Below are 16,434 nucleotides of genomic sequence, written 5' to 3'. Positions count from 1 at the left end.
TTAGCTGAGACTCCATGAGAGGATTCATGTGGGGACAGGTGGTAATAAGGATCCGGTGGACCAGGACAATGGGCCTCACACGGGACAGGGCCACGTGCGTCCAGTTCCTTCCCTGGGCATGAGGGCTTGGATCTTGGTCAAGGCCAAAGGCATGTCTGGAATGCCCACTGGGCACCACAGATATGGCAGCTGTCATTTGCAGCAGAGCGAGGAACCTGCACACGTTATCCCCAGCCTCTGTGACCCCGTCCTTCCTCAGGCTGTCTGGGGCACACCATTCCCATCACCATGTAGCCCTCCGCACCCCTCCCAAGTCTTTACAGCTTGTAGAGTATTTTTCTAAACTTCCCCATGGGAGTACTTGGTCTTATGCCTCCCTGTGATTGGACTTTCCTTCTCTCCTCTTCCCTCAAGGTCACTGCACACAGCTGTGTTGAAGGGATGACCTTGCCCTCATGTGGTCCAGGGTAGTTTCCCAGGTGAGGCATCTGTTGTTCTCTGAACTGCTGAGATGGCTGAGAGTTGTAGCAAGGCGTCCTTGGTGCCCGCCTGTGGTGGAAGACATAGGGACCGGACACCCGGCTGATCCGTGGTCAGTCTCCCTGTGATGGCACCACTATGTGTCTGTCTTCTGACCTCAGAACTCAACCGATCTCCTCTGGCTCCAACTGGTCTCAACAGCAGCCATGCCCCGAGTCCCTGAGGAGGCACACACCTGTGGTGGAGGGGTTGCTATGGCAGGTGTCTGTGTGCTGACCTCCCTTTGGCTTGACCTGTCCCTGTGTGCATTTGCTGTAAGCAGGGCTGTGGGAGTCAGTGGTGTTCACCATCTTGCTGGTGGAGGTGGGCTGAAAACAAGAAGCTTTTTAAAAAAAAATTCTCTGGGATGGAATTTGGAGGTGGAAGAATCACCTACAAATTAATGTAGCCAGTGAACAAGTCTCTGTTGACCAGTTCCCCCCATTTCCTATGTCTGTCATCCTGCAGCAGGTTGGTAGGGGTTCCAGCAGCAACCACGGCAACAGTGACAACACACAGCATGGACCCTTCTGGTACATTGTCCTGTCTTCAAGAGCTTGACATTTTAGCTTGTCTTCCAAGGTCATTGCCATGGTTGGAGAGATGCGTTATATCAACTCCACAGCTGACCTAGACAACTAGAAACCTGAGGCCCAGGGGGCGCTGGAAACAAGACATCTCCAGTCCTTGATGAGGGGAGGTGAGACACCAGCATCCCGAAGATGCCTGCGGGGTCTTCTGCGCAGCACAGACTCGTGCTTGCATTTGGAGATGATACATCCCTTGCTCTGGGTCCCCCTGTGAATCTGTAACTGGGCACTGTGTTTTGTTCTTAGGAGGTCTGGAAGCTTTCAGCAGCATACACTGGGGAGATGTTTTCGGATCTGTGTCTCTGAAGGTTTTGCTTCCTTTACATACAACATGTCTTCCCTGAGTCCTCATCTCCTGGGGGACATGCTGGTCCTTTCCCAGCACTGGGCACCGAGAGGAGAACAACAAGGCGCAGGAAGGAAAGGCCAGGGGAGTCTCTGGGTCGATCCCGAAGCTGTGTTGTTCCGGGCACTGCCCTGATATTGCATCATGCACCCCAGCACTGATGAAGTCCCACCTGGCCCCACTTCAGGTTAAATAAACTTGGCCAAGGACTCTCCATTTCCAGAGAAGTTTTGTTTCACTAGTCTTCCTGCTGCTGCTGAACTACGGACAAAAGAGAAACAATTATTATTTGAAGGCATCAGGAAGCCACATAAAACAGAGGAGAAAACCCTCGAGGGGTATGAACTTTGAAAGGAGTTTGAAAGAAAGCTTTTTCCCAGACCCCACGGGGACGGGCTCCAGCAGAAGGTGGCTGTATTGGGCGGAGAGGTCAGAGGCTAGAATTTGGCATTGCCAGAATGTCTGGAAACATAGGAAGAAATCTCAGAAAGGCCACATAGGGGGAGACTCCTTAACCTGGCATAATCTCTGTCCTGGTTTTCCTCGGCTCCCAGAAGCACGGATGTGGAGGGCAAGACTGGAAAGCTCGAGAAGGAGCAGCGGGTGGATAGGGGCAGAGCTAACAGAGTCCGGCATCTGGCAAGTGCTGGGAAGACCAGGTTTGGAGGTCATGTCTCCCCAGGTGAGAGGAACTTGTGTGTGCTGAAATAAAATGATTGAGGCATGCAGTCAGAAGACAGAACAATACCCTATTTGAACTGCTTGAGAAAACTCTTAACCTAGAACTTTATACCCAGCTAAAGTGTCTTTCAAGAGCGGTGGCAAAATAAAGACATTTCAGATACACACAAACCAAGAGATTACTAACAGCAGAGTCTCTGGAAGAATTCCATTGGGTGGTTTTATAGATAGTGGTCAGAAGGGATCAAAGTGGACTGGGGTTTTGTGTTGGTCCAAAGCAGGGGAGACGGGCACACGCTAAAATTAAAAAAGATAACTCAAAATGGGTGGAACAAAAAGATTTTACAAAACTTTTAATTGACCCCAAATGACATAGCAGAAGAGAATAAAGGCAGAGAATAAGAGGACAAATAAATAAATGAGACCTTGGGAAATGTGTTGGCTTTCAATGGTTGAGCTCTGCAGTCCCCTGGGGGCCCACAGCAAAGACTACCCTCTCCAGTGGGGAGGATGAGGTCTCCCAAACAGTCACTGATTTTGCCCAAACAATGGTCCCCTGAGAGGGAATGAAGGTCTGGAAGGCATGTCTTGCTGTAGCAAGGGGGAGCCTGGGCTTGGGGAAGGGACGTGCTTGCGGTGTTCTCGCCAGCACAGTTGGACGATCGCCCTGTTGGAAGGCAGACGCAGCTCACATCAGTTTCCCTCCCAGTGCCCAATGCTTCAGCGAGAGCCTGTTGAAGGTTCTAGGTTCCTCCAGATATTCCCATCCCTGAGGGGAACCCAGGGAAGGACTCGTGCCCTCAGGCAGCAGAGTAGTGCAGAAGAGAGGAGGGGCTGATAAGTGACTTGCCCAAGTCGACAGCAACGTCCTGGGGTACGCAGGCCAAGGGGCCCCTCCCCAAGGGCCCAGACACCCTTGGGGCCACTCTCGGTTGGGGAGTAGAATTTCCTAGGGGCCGCGAGGGCATCTGTAAACAGGTAGGCTCATGGTTTGGGGATTTGGACGTTAGAGGGAAGACGGCCTTGCAGGCAGCCTAGTGATCTCTAGGACCTTTGGGTCCAGGAACGTGGGAAGCCATCATTTGGTCTGTGTCCTGTGTCCTGACGTGACCCTGTGTTCCCGGCACTCCCGATCTCACCATTTACCCCACAGAGAGGGGTCTCATGTGGGTTTGGAATCCCAGTCCCTGCGCTCGGTTATGAGTTCAGAGCTGGGCAGCCTAAACCAGCACCTGGTGTTTCCCTGAGTGCTGGAGGGGGCGGGGCGGGGGTGAAGCCACGAATGGGCCAAGTGGGTGTGACTACCGCCATTCCACGCCCCCAGAAAAGGGCTCCCAGAGGCTAAGGCCACTGGCCCAGAGCTAGCGTTCAGGATTCAGATTCTGCTGCGGAGAGCAAGCAGGTCTTTGGGTCAGGGCAGCTCTCTGGGGTCCGTGGGTCAGTAATCAGCCCCTCCCGTGAGCAGGTGCTTGGGTTCAGGTAACCAGAGCTGTCCCTGTGAAGACCCGTTGAAATATTCATGCTCATGGCCTTGGGGGTTCTGGACCTGGGGGCCTCCAATGATGCACATGCACCCCCCCACACGCATTGTAACGGTTGCAGTCCTGTCTGCACACGCCCCGTCTGCTTTGTTTCTTGGTTCAGTCCTTTGACTCATCATTCTGCAGCTCCAGCTCCTCCCCCACCCCCAGAGCACCCAGGTTGGGAGCTGTGGGTCCTTTGCAGCGCTCACAGCTGCTGGGTGAGGGCTGAGTTACATGGAGAGTGCTGGGCCCCAGGCCAGCTTCTCAGCACTTTCATGAGATCCTGGCCTCCTGGTAAGGTCATCCTCGGCCCCACGGCGGACTGGAGCTGCTGCTGTAGGTGCTGCCCAGGGCCCCGGGGACCGAGTAGGTCTGCCTGCCCTTCTGGTCACATCGGATGACCATGGACTCACCGGGCGTCTCAGAAAGGACGGGGCTCAGCCTTGGGCTGGAGTCAGGAGGTGGGGCTTCTGCCCCAGCACGGGCTGGAGTCACTGTGGACCTTGGTTTCTTCGTCTGTGCTGGAGGGACGAGGGTGGGTTCAGAGGAAACGTCCCTGAAGCGTACGCACTCGTTTTCAGGGAAACTGCACATGCACACACATCATACGCACACGTGCATGCACACATGCACGCACACAGGAACACCCGCTCGCACATGCGCACACTCACTTGCAAACACAACACGCACACACCCATGCACGTGCGCACACACCCATGCACGTGCGCACACACACACACACACCACACCACATCACACACCCCAGGGGGCTCACGGGCTCCCAGGTTAGAAACTCTCAGAAAAGACCATGTTCTTTGGAAAGAACCTAGATGTCCGTCAACAGATGAATGGATCAAGAAGAGGTGGTATATATACACAATGGAATACTATGCAGCCATCAAAAGAAATGAAATCTTGCCATTTGCGACAACATGGATGGAACTAGAGCGTATCATGCTTAGCGAAGTAAGTCAAGCAGAGAAAGACAACTGTCATATGATCTCCCTGATATGAGGAAGTGGTGATGCAACATGGGGGCTTAAGTGGGTAGGAGAAGAATCAATGAAGCAAGATGGGATTGGGAGGGAGACAAACCATAAGTGACTCTTAATCTCACAAAACAAACTGAGGGTTGCTGGGGAGAGGGGGCTTGGGAGAAGGGGGTGGGATTATGGACATTGGGAGGGTATGTGCTTTGGTGAGTGCTGTGAAGTGTGTAAACCTGGTGATCCACAGACCTGTACCCCTGGGGATAAAAATATATGTTTATAAAAAATAAAAAATTAAAAAAAAAAAGACCATGTTCTTCGAGTTGTGGTCACGTGCTCCTAGCGGGTTGTGGAGCCCGCGCGGTGGGTCAGCACCGGCATCTCCGGAGGAGTGGAGTGCAGAGGTGGAAAGTGGCAGGAGTCGTGGCCTTGATGAGGGTCCTGCGCACGCAGTGTGCTCTGGATGGCCACGGAAAACGCTCCTCCCTGTGCGTCGTGGTCTCGGGGTTCTGCAAACACGAGGCAGGCCACCTGCCAGATTCGTGGGTCCCCAGGACGCAGGGGCCGGCAGGGCAGAGTGCGCCTCCCGGAGGGCCGAGCAGCCTGAGGCAGAAAGCCCGACTCCCTTCTCGGGTGGGGAGGGCACAGGCATTCCTGTTCCTTTCTATCTGCCTTTTGCAGGGCAGTCTCTGTTGGCTGTCTGCTGGGGTCCCTGCTCCACCCGTCTGCTGAAACGTTAGGCAGGGGGACCCCCCAACCTCTCCGGTGATCGCACGGAGGAGCGGACGTACTTCCTTCCCCAGCTGAGCGGAAGCAGGACCCTCGCTCTTCCCTGCCAGGTGTGCGGGGGACCCCGACTCTCGCTGAGGGCGCGACTGCCGACCGCCCTCTATCCGCCCATGGGGAGATTTTCTGTTTTCAGAAAAAGTGGAACAAAATCCAGCTCTGTTCCTTGAGCTCTTCTGAGACTCAGAAAAGAAAAAAGTAATGATTCCATTATTTTTTCCCTGAACTCTCTGGCCTCATTTTGCTCCGATACACACTTTTGTCTGTGTCTGCGCTAAAACCGTCTCGTACCCCGCGTCTGCAGTGCCCTGAACGGCGTCGCTCTCACTGCGGTTTTTCCTAATGTTTTTGTGACTTAAAACAATTTTATTTTATTTTATTATTATTATGATTAGAGATCTCTATTTGAGAGAGAGAGCACAAGCAGGGGGAGAGGCAGAGGGAGAGGGAGAACCTGATGTGGAGCTCGATCCCGGGACCCCGAGATCACAACCTGAGCCGAAGGCAGACGCTCTGCGCATGGAGCCCCCGGGCGCCCGGAAACTATTGTATATTTTCACTGTGTGGTACACGTACGTACAGAGGCTGTACTCACACGTACGGTTTGAAGCCTGCAGCCTCTTCCCAGACTAAGCGCTTGAACATTTGGCAGAACCGTAGGAGCAGCTGCGCGTCCCCCGTGGTCACGTGTCACCCCTTCTTTGAGTCCCTGCTGTGTGCCGGGCCCTGTTCTGGGTGTTGGGGACCCACAGTGAACGGAGTGTTGCCCCCACCCCGGGGCCATGATGCTTCTCCTGTGGGCACGTGACCCTCACTGCCTGGCTGGGCGTGTGCCCCCCAACCTCACGGTGCGTGTGTCCTGGTTTGGGGGCGTCACGCCAGCCAGATGCCATGTGTGGTTTGAAGGTCTTGTTTCCCAGGGCCACCGGGGCTGTGCTTGTCGGTGGGTGGGGCTATCACTTGCTGGTGCGCATGCCTGCGTCGTGTTCCGGGCTGTGACCGGAAGCCAGTCCCCACACTCTGGGGCTGCTGGCCGGCCACCTGAGTGGTTTCTGACTCACGGCTCTCAAGAAAAGACAATGTTGCTGTGAGCGTGGCCGTCCGTGTCCCCATGGCCTGAACTGTGACAGAGGCATGACAGGTCTGGGTTACGGTACCCCCAGGGGGATTGAGTGCTGCCCCCTGGTTCCTGGGGAGCCGACCCCCCTTCTCCTGGGCTCAGGGTTCTGCACTTGTTCCCTTTGAAGTCTTGGTCCACCTCCGTGTTCTGGCCTTGTTCTCTGACTTCTAGCCTTCTCCGTGCTGGCAGTCCTCCACGGGGGCAATGGTGGCCCCCGGGGGACACTGGGCAGGGAGGTTCCAATGTTGGGGTGCTCGTCCCAACGCCCCTGGGCTCCCAGGGTTGCAGCCGTTCTTGGGAATGCTCCCACATCCAGACGCCATCCCCAAGTGTGACTCCAGCCAGCCCTTCCCTGTGGGCATCCAGGCCAGGGGACTGGCCCCAGGCCACTGGCGCTCAGGCTTCCTCTTCCTTGTGGCTCCCTTGGGCCGAGTTCTTACCCTTGACGGCAGAGGAAGGGGCCGGGTCACTGCCCATGCCGGTGAGCTCCCCCTTTTTGGTCCTGCACAGGGTCTGGGGGAAGGCCTGATGCCAGGCCACTTGTCATCTCGTCCCTTCATCCATTGGGGCAGGAGGACCTGCCCAGGTGTCTCTGCTCTTGCACAGGGTTGACCCCACCGCCGCCTGCCATGCCTGCCCTCCGGAGGATAGCTGGCAGTTTCTCGGGCTGGAGAGTTCTGTCTGGCTTCCTGGAATGCTTGCCCGCTGCGATTTACCTGTGGATCGGGGACTGTGGTCCAGATCACACCGTAGTATGCAGCAGTGCCCGGAACCCTCGGCGGGGCAGCGTGGGGCTTTGATTAGAGATGTTGTGCAGGGGGCCTGGGGGAGAGCTGCCGCCAGACGCACTCCCGTCACTCAGACTGTCTGTGGAGTAAGACGTGGAGCTCACCACCGCGGCCGCGTTCTCTGAAGCACGGATTTCCTGAGGTCCCTTTGTGGACGGTAGAGCTTACTTGATAGCGATCAGGGAGCGTGGAGGGGGTGGGGAGGGGCAGGGTCGTCCGTATCAGGTCCAAGGTGTGTAAGGGGCAGGGGCGACAGGAGGAAGGGAAGGGCAGGTGGGACCCCAGCGGGCAGCGGAGGTCAGCACGGGGACTCCTGCGAGCCTGTGCGGGGGAGGGTGTCTGTGCCCCAGGAGGGGGATACCCGTGTGCTTCCCGGGCATCGGGGTGGGGGGCAGGTGTCCTAGCCTCTAGTACAGCAAACATCTGGGACCCCTACCTCCAGGGCTGCCCCACGGCTGCAAGCCCTGGAGGGAAGCCGGCAGGGGCAGAGGCAAACGGTGGGTTTGTAACACGATGATCGTGCCATGAAGGTTTTCTTTTATGCTTTCCGATCATTAGCCCTAAATTTCCTCCCGACCATCATTAGTTCTACGTTAATGCAAGGAGCGCTCATTTTTGTGCCGCATAAAACTGCTACCCAGTTAGGTTTTGTGCAAAAGAGGAATTAGAGACAGCAGGACTGAGCACTCATTCTTTGTTTTCGGAATGATTCCTGCCTCCGGCTTTCCAGACCCTCCCCAGCCGTCATCCTGTCTTCCGGCCCTGCGGGGCCCTGCGGGGCGCTGCGGCGACCCAGGGAGCCCAGGCAGCTCTGTCTCCCGGGAATCACCCCCAGCGTCTGGGCGCTAACAGCTGCTGAGCCCAGCTGTGGACCCGAGATCATCGGCACCTTCCTGCCAAGGCCAAGGTCACCTCTCACTCTGGGGCTTCTCTGGGAACAGCGGTGATGGTGAGGGGTGCGGGGAGCTCCAGGGATCTGAGAGCCACCATGGCTGGGGACCCTCCTGCCTAGCCCCCTCCCTGCTGTCTTGGTCTGCTCAGGCTGCTGCAAGGATGCCCAGCCTGGCCACGGTTCTGGAGATGAAGGTGCCCACTGTCCTGGGGTCTGGTGAGGACCCGCTTCCTGGCAGGCCGTGTCCTCACTGTGTCCTTGTCTCTCCCTCTCCTCCTAAGGGCTAGGGCTCAGTCCGCAGCACTCTCCCTGCAAGAGAGGGGTCTCTGGGGCCTCTCACTCCATCCCCACGGGGCCGCTTTTGGATCTGGTTTATGAGACCCCAGCTCTGCTCCTTGAGAGGCCACGGTCCCTCCGGCTCCCCACGCTTTGCTAGTCTCTCCTGGCAGCACCTCCCAGAAGGATGTGGCCCCGGGAAACCTCCACGGGCACAGGCCCAGACTAAGGGAAACCCAACCCCCCACCACTCAGCGGCCCCAGGCCCCCCCCCCGCCCCCCCCCGCTGGGCCCCTCCCCCACCCCCTTGTGCCCCGCCTCCTTTGGTCTGCCCTTTCTGAGGACGCTTGCAGGTTCTGCGGGGGAGGGGTCTCCCTGCCACCACAGCCCCCCAACCCCCGCGGGTGTCCCCCATGAGGTCTGTCCTTCCTGAGTCTGCATATGGTTTCTGTGTGATGCTTGTCCAAGGGCTTCTCCTGTCCCTGAGTCCCGCGCCCCAGGGGGCGCGAGCTGGCTCTTTCCAGCTCACCGGGCTGCCTGAAGAGAGCCAGGAGCAGACAGACAGACAGACGTGTCCTTGGGCACTCAGAGACAAGGAGGCGGGGCAGGCCCACTGTCCCTAGGGAGGGCTCTCAAGCGGGCGTGGGGGGTGGCGGGGCTCCCCACAGCAGTGGGGGGAGGAGGACAGGACAAGCAAGAGGAGCCCGAGGGAATGCTGCGACCTTGCTGCGACCTTGCTGCGACCTTGCGTCCGGTCTCCTGCCCCCCCCCCCCCGCCCAGACCCCCCCCTGCTTCTCAGGCTCCATCCTCCAGCTCCAGTGGGGTGTTGGGGACCGACCCGCTACACAGTCACCCTGCATGTGACCATGAAGGGACGTTCAGCTCTCAGTGGCGACCTGAGACTGAAGGGCCACGGGGAGATCTCAGGGTCAGCTCTGCTGTGGAGAGGAGGACCCCGTCCAGGTGCCTGAGGCCCGGGGGGGCTCCTTGGCAAACAGCCACGGACTTGGGCCACGTCGGGGACAGGCCCGGGCTCAGCCCCCCTTCAGCAGCTGTCACCACGCCTGGCACATGGGTACAGGGCTCAGACCTCCTCGGTCAGGGTGCCTGGCAGTCAGGCCTCTGGGAGTCAGCTCGAGCGGTCCCTGCTCTGGGCCTGCATGCTCTGGGCCTCACTGCAGCCCTCCGGTGTGAAGGACACTGTGGTCACGCGCAGGGAGGGGCGCCCGGTCTCTGAAGCGGGGCTCCTCTGAGAAATCGCAGAGCCAGGAGAGGGGTCACAGGGGCGGCCAGGGGCAGGGAGCCCAGAAGAGCAGAGGCCCCGTGCACGGATCCAGGAGGACGCACACGCAGACCGCGGCGAGGACAGATGTTGCTGGAAAGGGCGCGCGGTGGGGCGGGGCCAGGAAGCACCTGCGAGGCCAGGCCTCCCTTTTGTAAGGAAGTGTACGCGGGGCTGGCGAAGAGCCAGGCTGGGACCAGGGTCAAGAGAGGGCGACGGGGTCAGTCGAGAGAGCTGCTACGCGGAGGCCAGCCGGTCTCGGGCTCCAGCTGAGGGCAGGGAAGGGGGTTGGAAGCTCCACCAAGTCCGGTCAAGGGCAATTTCGATCAGTGGGGCCCACGGATCAGTGATCTGTTATGAGGCCAAGAGTGGGACCTTGGTGGGACTTCAGCGGTCTGTGCCTGGCCTTGTCCTAAGTGACCAGGGGAGCACTGGTGGGTCCTGGGATAGGGGTTCCTCACAGGGAGCCACTCCCGGAGCGCTGAGTGTGTGTGGGGTTGCTTTCCGATGGCTGTTTCCCAGGGTGCCCTGGCTGCCATGAAGCTGGAACTCACCCCAGGGGACCTGTGTCCCCGCCACAGAATAACGGGAGAGGCCCAGCTCAGCCGGGCCTGGAGAGGCCGGTGACTGTCAAGGTCCCATGCAAGCCGGAGGCAGTTGGTGTGGGAGCCCAAGGTGCCTGGCTCCCAGCTCGGGTCTCTCTGTAAGATCAGCCGGAGGATGTCCCCCGGGGCGGAGAGTGGGATCCCCGGGGGTGTGCGTCAGGTGCCCACGTGGGGATCCTCCGTGAGTGGTGGGGACCCAGCCCTGTCTAAAGGGGACACTGCCTCTCAGCTCCTGTGACCGCGATCTGGGGGGGCTCAAGCTCAGGCTCGTGGCATCTTCTGGTTTCTCAAGGGGAGCAAGACATCAGGATTTACTAGTTTATATTTTAAAATGACTGTGTAAATTAAAAAAACACGCCTGTGATTTGCATACAGCTCTTCAGCCACTGGTCTGAGGCTTCTTCCAGAGCTTTCCTGGCCCTGCCCGACAAGGGGTCGACGATTCACTCATGCTTGCTAGCCCCCTTGTCGGGTCTCTGCAGCCCAGGGAGCGACGGGGATCCCTCAGTCACGCGTTAGAGATGTCTGGATGCAAAGTAGCTCAGCCAGAAATCTCTGACCCTGCCAAGAGCAGTCTGACAGCTGTGGAACTAGAAGGGGCCAGCTAGCTCCCCTCGCTCCAGCCACCCTAGACTCCACGTGGCCTCAACTCCTGGGGGACGACACCCTGGGCTGTCTCCCTTGTCCCCTGTCTCGGGGACTCTTGCTCAAACCAGTCAGTCCTCTCATGGTCTGGTGCTAGCCCGTGCTTCGTACCTCTCTGTTGTGGTCCCTTAAATTGCCTGTTTGAATCTCAAGTTCAATTTCTAAGGGGTCTTTCGGAATTTCTGTAGCTGGCCACGATGGAGAACTTGGTATAGAAGCTGTGCTAGGTCTTTTCTTTTTGCCAGAAAGACCTAGAAACCTGGACAAGTACACGGAGCATGGGGATTTGGACACTGGGACGAGAGGTTGTGCAGGAGAAAGGGCTTGGATGCAGTGAGTGGTCCGATCAACGCACTTTTCCTCCTGGAGGTGGTGTCCCTGCTCCAGCAGGGAGGACACTGCTGGCAGCCTGGGGGCCCGTGGGTTGCGGAGGCAGAGGTTGAGCTGTGGGGAGGCCACAGGACAGAGTGCCGGAGAGGGCAGAGACGTCAGAAGAAGGTCTCGTTGAGCTTGTGCTGAGGTGGGCAGGGGATGGCGAGCCGGAGCCTCGAAGCTCCTGGAACCCAGGCCACGGGAGGAGGTGTGCAACGGATCTCAAGGAACCCTGGGGCCATCGATAGAGATGGGAAGGCTTCTGCCTTCATAGGAGGGATAAACTAGCCCTAGAAGAAAGTGTCCTTGGATGCATCTCAGGAAAATATAACGACAGAGCTGGAAAGGATGAAGTCAAGAGCACCTCACTTGATATAAATGGAACCCTTTCATGTTGCAATTCTAGGAAATACTGTGCCTGGAGGTCTTTAAACGTCTTGTTCAATGGTTTGATGCACAGAGAGCTAAGGAAGCATGTCATTAGCCTTGAAGGAGAACCAGCGCCAAAGCTGCTGGTCCTCAGACCGCATGGAAGCTGGCCTCTGCTGAGCACACCTGCTACCCCCCCTTCCCCCGGAGTGAATAAGGTGATAAGAAGCAAATGCAGCTTGGTTTCTTCAATACCAAATGTGCGTAGGAACTAGACAGCAAGCTGGCATTTTCCTGGGAGGACCCTTTCTAAAATACATTTTATTATTTCTACATGCCTCCATGAATCTTGGAGAGCTGATCTTTCCAGAAGGCTCTTGGGGGGCCACTTGTTTTTATCTGCTTTCCCCTTAATTCTGGCCAGTGCCTGCGTTTCCCACCTCCTGCTACTAATTCTGGGGATTGTTGCCGGTCAGAGCCCCTGCCATGCCCAAAGCATGGACATCTGGTCAGAGGCTGGCCCAGTCACAGTGTCCCCATGTCCCCATGCCAGCAGCCACGGAGGCTGGTCCAGGGATGGGGTCCCGAGTCCTTCCCTTACTCTGTGGGCCACAAAAAATCATCTAGAGATGTGTTTTCTAGAGCCCTCTACTTTCTCCAGTCTTCCCACCTGCGGGGGAGGGAGAAGTTAGAGCTACGGGCTGCTGTATTGGTCAGGGTTCTGCAGAGAAACAGAACCGATAGGACATCCGTATGAGGAGATTTATTACAGAATTGGCGCACCAGCAAGTCCACGATCTGCCATCTGCAAGTTAAAAACCAGGGCAGCCATTGGTGTACTTCAATCTGAATCCAAAAACCTGAGAACCTGACACCCTCTGGTGTCGGAGGGCAGGAGAAGGTGGATGTCTCGGCTCAAGCAGAGGGAGAGGAGCGGCCCTTCCTCCAGCTTTTCATTGTATTTGGGCCCTCGGCAAATGGGAGGACCCCCACCGGCGTCGGGGCAGCCCGCCCCTCCTCAGTCTGCTGACTCAGATGTGAATTTCTTCTGGAAACACCCCATGGACACACCCAGAAATGAAGTTTTACCAGCTGTCTGGGCCTCCTGGTCAGGTTGACACATGAAGTTCACCTTCACCTACACCGTAGAAGCTCCCACTTCACCCCCGTTTCCAGGATCCTCTCCTGACCTCTGTACCTGACGTTCCTGGGTCTGGAGACTTAATGCTTTAATACTTCAGAAAACGAAACTCCAGATTCTTGTGGGGAAATGTCTGTTATAGGGGCTGGAGGGAGACTTCCGCACTTTCCCCCAAATCCCCAGCTGTATCTCTCCGCCTCACCCCACCTTCCATGCGTCTGCTACATTGTGTCCCTGAGCCTTTCTGGGGCTCTGCGGTACAGCCGGCAGCAGTTCTTACACTGGGTTCCAGTGAACAGCAAATGCACCTAGTTTCTTTCCTGAAATGACTTCCGTTTATCTTTACTCTGGAGGATAGTTTAGTTGGGTATAGAAATTCCAGGTTGAACACGACTTTTCTTCAGCACATTGGGCAATCACTTCACATTTTTAAAAAATAGATTTTATTTATTTATTAGAGAGAGAGAGAGAGAATGAGAGAGAGAGAGAGAGAGAGAGAGAGAACGTGCACAAGCAGGGGGAGCAGCAGAGGGAGAGGGAGAAGCCGAAGCAGGTTCCATCCCAGGACCCCAGAGTCCTGACCTGAGCCAAAGGCAGACCCTGAACCAGGCAGGTGTCCCTGGCATATCTTGATCTTGTTGAGAAATTCACTGGCAGCTTAACCGTTTCTCTATGTAGGAAATCTATATTTCTTCCCCATAGCTTTTAAGATTTTTGTTTGTTTGTATTTATCCTGTCTGGTGCGTGGCGTGCCCTGTTTGTCTGAGAATTCAAGGATTCAATTCTGAAGATCCCGAGTCGCTTACTCATTGTTTACCCTGGAATCGCAGTGCCTGAGCTGATTTCCTCTGTTTTCTACTATTGGAATTCCTAGTAGGTGTGTGCCAGCTTTTTTTTTTATCTGGCTTCCGTGTCCCTCAACTTTTCCTTTGTATTTCCCTTCTTTTGACATCTCTAAATTATTTTCTTGATATCTCTGCATTATTTTCTTGGCCAGTTCTTCACTGGTACTTTCCAGTTCACAAATTATTCCTTCTAGGTAGCATTTATTCTCCTCCCTGAGGTTTTAAAAAAATGTTCATGGCCATTGTTCTCATTTCTAGCATTTTTAATGGGTTTTCCCCTATCTCTTCCTGTTTTGCGTTGATTATCTCCTTGGTTTGTTTACCGATGTCTGGGGGTTTCAAACACATCTAAGTTTATAATGTCTCCTTGGATGGCTGTATTATTTCAGCTTCTCCCAGTTGATGACTTTTTGGGCTGGGTTTCATGGCATTCATTTTACTAATGTGTTTTCAGGCTTTAGTTCTTCAGTTCGTTTGAGTGGATGTTTTCTGTTCACCTTTACTCCCTGCCCCACCCCCCAGCCTCGTTGTCCGTTGTGTGGGCACTTCTGCAGCTGCCTCCTTTGGGTTCAGAACAAGGTCACGCTCCAGCAGACAGCAGTTGCCCCCACCCCGTGGGGATTGCGGCTGACGTGGCTATCTGTCCCCTGCAGGTTAGAGCTTCTTTTCAGCCTTCATCTACAGGCAGAGAAGCTCCCCGCCAGCCCAGTGCCTGCCTCTGCAGGCTCCCTGGTCCATGCAGCAGCCGGCTCATCCATCCCGTCTTGCTGCGGGGCCTTCGATGTCCAGAACCCTGGCCGGGGAAGGGCATATCTCCTGGCTGCTCTGCCTTGTCCAGACTTGAGTCTGAGAATTCTTGCTGAGAATCTTGTTCCCTTTCAGGACCCCCCAAATGCTTGGCTCGCTTTAGGGCTCAGCTTTGTCTTCTTAAACATAAAAACCTCACCACTGACGGGGGTTGGGGTGGGACGACCCTGCGTGAACTGGGCAGGCAGTTCCCTGATGTCACTCCTCAGGCGCCACTCCAGCGTGTCTGCTCTCAGTCCCTTTCATGCAGCCTCTGCCACCACCTCTGTCTGCCTCCAGGCTGGGCCCTGCCAGTCCTCTCTTCACACTGTCAAGAGGTCCTGCCTTCATCTGGAAACTCAGAAGCATGGCAAGGCTCAGTAGTCCTCAGGACGAAGCCCTGATCCTTCTCCAGGCCTAGTGCCTCCCTGTTACGGTGTCCCAGTCCCACTGCCTCTCACACCCAGTGCTTTCTCCGCTCTGGACTCCTGCCCCCGCGACTCCCCTACTCCTTCTGGCCTCACGGGTGAGATGAGTGCGGGCAGGCCCCCTCCTGATGTCTGGGCCCCACGTCTCCCACCCCAGGCCGTGCTGCAGGGACCGGCAAGCCCCATTCCGCAGAGAGCACTCAGGGGCCAGGTGTCCATTCTCTAGTCCCTGGGGCTTGGCGAGGGGAGGTGCTCAGCAGTGTTGATTCAATTAACGGAAGGAGGATTAGTGTTCTGGCCGCCCTGCCCTCACACATGTGGTTTGTCAGCCCCACCACTAAGTTAATCTGCCTCTGGCAGGGGCAGGGGTGGGAATGGGCCACGGATCAAAGTCTTAACCGGCACCTGCCACTAGCCAAGGGAAAAAACAGCTCTTCTCTGAAAGGGAAAAAAAGATCAAAAGAACCAAATGTATTGACGGAAAAGCCATCTCTGTGAGAAGGCAGAGGCCGAGTTCTTAGCAGTTATCTTAAGAAGAAAATGAAAGTCAATACCCACCCGGAGAAAGTCAAATCTTATGCAGCCTCCTGTGATTTCCCAATCAATGCAAACCTTTTTCCTGTTAATATTTCTCCCAGTGAAGAGCTTTCACTCCTCAGATCCTTACTCACAGACCCATTTGTCTGGGCACGCCGCGTTCCCTATTGTTCATAAAATGCACGTGCATTCAGAAGGAGGAAAATCCAGTGTTCGTTCAGTGTGCTCTGGGGTCCCTGAATTACAAGAAAAACAATTTCCACTACAAAACAAGGATATTACGCTACACAGGGATGCCGACTGCACCCAAGAGAATTTCCAAGGGGGTGCGGTGTCTTTCCTTGTTCAGATGAAATCACGCCACTGACAAACAGAAGGCTTTTGATCAGACCATGTGGGCGAGGAGACAGTTGCATGATGAAGGCCACACATCGGCCACCGTAGGGGGTTTCACCCTGGCTGCTCTGTGGCCCCCTCACGGGCAGGGGTGGGACTGGCCAGGGTGGGAAGCACGTCAGAGCTCTTACCCAGCGTGCTTCTCTTCTGTGGTCTGGGGGCCGCCCAGGGCAGACAAGGGGGTTTGAGGTGGATTGTGCGTACACCCAGTAGACCGGCACCCACAGTCACACTGGAGGCCTGGTCTGCCGGGCTCGGCTGGCCCCTGCCCCGGAGACCCCTCCCAGGGCGCCGGAGCTCATTGTCACATGGCGGCTGCTTTCCACGTGTGGCCCTCACACTCGACATTGGGCTTGCCACGCACAAGTGTTTTCATGTGTCCCCTGGAGGGAGCTTGCTGGGACATCAGAGGCCCTTGCCCCCACTTTGTGTCATGCCCACAGGGGTGGAGCGGGCAGGGAGAGGCTAACAGGCCTTTTGTGGGTTGGTGGCAGAACACAGCGCCCAGCACCCCCAT

The sequence above is a fragment of the Mustela nivalis genome (assembly GCF_964662115.1).
Source record: "Mustela nivalis genome assembly, chromosome: 1".
Classification (NCBI taxonomy): domain Eukaryota; kingdom Metazoa; phylum Chordata; class Mammalia; order Carnivora; family Mustelidae; genus Mustela; species Mustela nivalis.
This window is presented reverse-complemented; position numbering follows the sequence as displayed.